The following is a 4,955-nucleotide window of genomic DNA, read 5'->3' as shown; positions in this document are numbered from 1 at the left end:
CCCCGTCTAGCCTTCGCAAGCGAAATTCCTTCCCTGCGTTCTCCCATACCGACCTCGAGGATCGTGTGACGCATACGTTACAGGTCCTGCCTTCATTTTTTTTTCCTCGCGTTTGTTTTTCGGCGCTACGCACTTCCGCTGACGGTGTCGCGCGCGAGCTGCTGCCTCGTTCGCACAGCGCACGATTTTGCGCGCTGTGCACAAGGAAACATGACGCGGTATAATTCAGTGCTGCACAAATACTGAGGCAGTACAAGCGGATCGCAGAGCGTGGCCACGCGCTCGAACACGGTAGAAAATGGCATAGTTTCGGTACCTGCGCACGGGACCGCAGGAGCATAGGAACAAGCAGACTAAGCAGAAGTACCATCCCTCTTGCTTCGGTGCGAAATAAAACAAAAAAAAACACGCAGACATTCCGTTTGTATTTTATTATTTCTGTGAACTTCAATTCGTCAATTCAAGCAACAGATCGCACAGATAAAAGATGTTGTCTTGAACCATTCTCGACGTCACGTGTCACCACGAGCGACGTCACACTGCGGACACCAGTACGTAGGCGCAGGAACACGAGTACATTATCCTCCAGCTTGGAGTGCGGCGGCCGCAAGGAGAATGAAAAACGGCGTTCGGTTTGAAATTTCAGATCTTTCTGCGGTGCATAGCGATGTAATACTTTGCAGACACGATCGTTATCGAGTAATGTATGCTCTGCGTTTGTCAACTCAATATGGCCAGACCTGGGGAGGGGCCCTTTAACTGTATGCTATTATTTTCGTGAAACAGTGACACGTGCTGCCTTTTTGCTCTCGTTGACTTAATGTTTTCCTGCAGTCAAACTTATGCAAATTTCTTCAACTTATTTCTCATTTTCGCGGTCCTTCATTCATATATTTAGTTATACTGCTTAAAAGTCAGGAAGTGAGGCTAGCAGAAGACATGGGAGCAACTCTTTGTTGCCACGAGCGTGGGTAGCACATCGTCGCGACTCGGGTACTAGCACCTCTGCACTGTGGTTTTAAAATGGGCAGACTGCACATCTTTAAAACGAAGTCATGCTGTGCAGTGTACCCGCTAACCATATTCATAATAAAACGACGTAATCAGTGGCCAGGCAAAATATTTTTCACATGTTAACGCACTAAAACACTCGAACCGCAGCAAACGAAGCAATAAAATCAATAATGGATGCCACGTGCCCTCATATCCGGCGGGTTCATATCCTCTTCGCTACCAGTGTACACGTTTGTGGACATCCACATTTATGCACTCTACTTCAAGAAAATATGTTTGGCGGAATTCAAATTCCGCGCGTTTAGAAGAGGTGCTTGTAGTTGCCACTATGCCCAAGAGGCGGCTTCACCAGGCTAGTCATAGCGCCGTCAGGAAAAGCCGAAATGGCGGCATCCCGCTCCAGAGTCGGACAGCGACCGAGAGGTAAATTTTGACCTACTATTTCCCTTTTTTTCTTACTCTTTGCGAGAAGAGTCATTTGGTAATGAAGTTTATAACTCCCGAAGGCGCCATGAATTATTTCTAGGCCAAAAAACACAACGGTTGATTTCAAGCGCATCTTTTTACAATGTGTCACATTTGTGGACAAAAGTTGTGAACATGGCCGCTGCTCTCTCTGGCTTGTTCTCAACAGCCAGATTCCTGACCGATGAAGAGATCGCTGCCATGCTGGAAGAGAACGAAGCGGACCTTTCAGAGTCTAATAATAAAGATGATCGTGCTTCGCCGCCTCCGGCAAGTGGTCATGACACATCCGAAGATGAGGATGAAACTGAACCGGACATCGTCAACCTGCCCAAAAAGCAGAAAAATAGCAGCTGGAAGCCAGGAACGTAAGTTCTTGCACTCTGTTGCGCTAAATTTTCTCGCGCGCCTATTCGCACCACCTTTCTGTTAAAATATTTTTAGTTTGATGTATGCTCACCCTAGATAATATTTGGTTTTCCAGATTCACAAACCCCGACATGACAGAGAGTCACGGTCAAGCAGACATCGGTTTTCAGGGGCTTCTGTACCCACATCAGTATTTCGCCAAATATTTTCCAATGCATTTTTGGAGGGAACTCGCTGAACAAACGAACTTGTATTCTGTTCAGAACCGGAATCACCGATCAGTGAGAACAGACGTACTTGAGGTGAGGAAGCTCGCTGGCATACACCTAGTGATGGGAATTAGGAGCCTTCCCCAAGTCCAGCTGTACTGGTCACGAGCAACACGTACCCCTTTTGTTGCTGACCGCATGACCCGGGACAGATCCTACGAGCTGCGTAATAACCTGCACTTTGTGGACCTCTCCGCAGTTACATCACTGCAGAAAGAAGACATCTTACATCTTGTGCGGCCAATAGTTAGCAGCTTTCAAAGTGCTTGCCGCTCATTGCCGCGCACAAAAGAATGCTCAGTAGATGAGCAGACGATACCGTTTTCGCGAGGGTGTGCATTTAGGCAATATCTTCCGTCTAAGCCAAATCCACTTGGTTTAAAGAATTTTGTCTTGGCTTCCCCCGATGGCCTTGTTTTAGACTTCCTGGTTTACACTGGCAAAAATACAGTGACTCCTGAAGACATGAAATTATATGGCCTGGGTGGCGCAGGCGTGAAGCATCTTTCAACAACCGTAAGCGACCAGAAGGCACATCTGTTTGCTGACAGACTTTTCACGGGGCTGTCAGTTATAGACTACCTCACTGAAAATGAAATGTTTTTGACTGGCACTGTGAACGCTAACCGCACGCAAGGGGCAGTCGGAAATTTGCCGAGTGACAGGTGAATGAACCGTGGTGAAAATGCTTGCCTCGTGTGCGAGGACGGAAAAGTCTGTCTAGTGAAATGGAAAGATAACAAAGGAGTTCTTATCGAGCGCGGTTGGGTGTGACCCAATTGGTATGTGCAAGCGGTGGTCAAAGCAAGACAAAAAGAAAATACCTGTTCCTCAGCCAGCTATTGTCTCACTCTACAACAGGTGCATGGGCGGTGTGGACTTAGCTGACAGGTATGTGTCGTACTACAGAATGAAGATAAAAACAAGAAAATAGACAATTCGATTCTTCGCGCACTTCCTTGACCTGGCCGTGTCCATTGCCTGGATTGAGTACCGGCGGGACGCCCAAGAACTGAGCATTCCGAAGAAAGAAATCCTTCCCTTGCTTCAGTTCAAGCAAGACATAGCAGAAACATTGATAAGGCCAATTCCACAAAAAGCAGCAGGACTGGAAGAGCAAGCAACGAGCCCACAATCATCCAAAACAGGTCTCTGCAACTCCCCAAGAATGATACCCGTAGCGACCACTTTGATCATTTTCCAGAATATTGCCAGCTCGAAAATGCAATGCGGTGCAGGAAGAACTGTAAGGGAAGAACAAGGGTGACGTGCATGAAATGCAATATTTTTCTGTGCCTTCAGAAGCAAAACTGCTTCGCTGAATTTCATAGCGCTGGGCACTGATTCCCATATTTGTGGTCGACCCGTCCATTGTGTACACAACTTATGTCCACGTTTGTGTACATACTTGTTTCAGCTAAAGTAAATCAAACTTCTTGGCTATTTTTTTTCTATGCATAGTTAAGAGGAAGCTTAATAAAAATAGAAAAAAATTCAGTTGTTTTCAATTGTTTCTTAGGTCGGCAGTGAAGAGGATATGCCACCATCCAATCAAATAAATTATATATTTCACAAGAGAAAAGGAAGTCGCAGTTTCCGTTAACTTCAATAAACTAAACACATGATCGTCGCTAAGAGCTAACGTCGCTGAGTGAGCTTCGTAGAGAACGCAAGCACACTTTTTTTTACGCGTGAGCGTAAACGCCCCACGTTAAAGATGCGAGTGTATGAAGCTTGTCAATAAAACTTGTCATGGCGCTAAGATAGAAGTCAGCGGCGCAGCTACTAGAGCGGCTGATGGGTGGCCTAGATAAGAATAGTTGAGTGACGCTGCGGATGACATCATCGGCCCAACTGGTGCGGTGCCAATTGGCACAAGTAGCGCGACGTGGAGCGGATAGCTTCAGCGTCCGACATTTTTCGGCGCTCGAAGATGCACGTAATCAAATGAGATAAACAGTTATGTACACAACAAGAGAATAATTCGATCAACAATGACTGATGAAATGAGAGAATTTACGCTCATGCAAAATACAGATTCATTTCGGGGAACTAAGGTCTTCTTTTCCTTTCTCGCAGCCACCGCAATGACAAATACATTCCTAAAATGTGAGAATAGATAATTTGATAATTAGCAAGCGCACTGTCAAGCCCTTAAGTGTGTTATAGCAAACTACCAAAGCTACATTTAAGATCCCTATCAGAAGTGGTCACACAAAGCGCGATGTCCGGTGAAATCTCGGAAAACGTCGTTGCTAAATTTTTTAACTGTGCGCCTGAATTTTCTTTGCAGGCATTGCAGTCTTTTTCTATGTCATGAACACGCGGAAAGTATTGCATAGAAGAATATGTCGCGCACTTTTTGTGATGTGCTTGAAAAGAAAGCCACTCACGTCTCAAGAGTGGCGAAAGAAGAAGCGGAGCAGTGCATACATGCGTTGACGCGAATGGCAGCCATATTGAAATGGTGTGGGGCAGGGGCATAGCCGGGGGGGGGGGGCGGGGGGGGGCTTATGGGGCTTCAGCCGCCCCGCCCCTCCGAAATTTTTTCATGCTGGCATGAGCGCCCACCAACACTTCCCCCGGCGCCGGAAATCATGCTAGATTTTGTCTAGAATGCCGTTTTCATGCTCAATGCACCGGGAGTCACATATCGTAAAGCAAGGAGCTCCATCCGAGCACCAAGTTTCCAAAGCCTTTGGATGGCGAGTGGGCTCGTCGCAGCATCTCGCGGAGGCCGTGGAATCTAGGGAGCGCTTGGATTTCAATTCTGAAACTTTATAAAGTTCTCATAAGCTTTTGATGCGAAAGGTGTATTGACATTTCCAAAGTCGTGTT

At 46.6% G+C, this 4,955-nt stretch overlaps 1 pseudogene; it reads left to right on the top strand.

The window, feature by feature from the left end:
- The first annotated feature begins 1,397 nt into the window (after nt 1-1,397).
- Nucleotides 1,398-3,543, top strand: LOC140216445 (piggyBac transposable element-derived protein 3-like; annotated as a pseudogene).
- The last annotated feature ends 1,412 nt before the right edge of the window (nt 3,544-4,955 follow it).

This window comes from Dermacentor andersoni, chromosome 3, assembly GCF_023375885.2.
Source record: "Dermacentor andersoni chromosome 3, qqDerAnde1_hic_scaffold, whole genome shotgun sequence".
In the NCBI taxonomy this organism is placed as follows: Eukaryota; Metazoa; Arthropoda; class Arachnida; order Ixodida; family Ixodidae; genus Dermacentor; species Dermacentor andersoni.
This window is presented reverse-complemented; position numbering and strand designations above follow the sequence as displayed.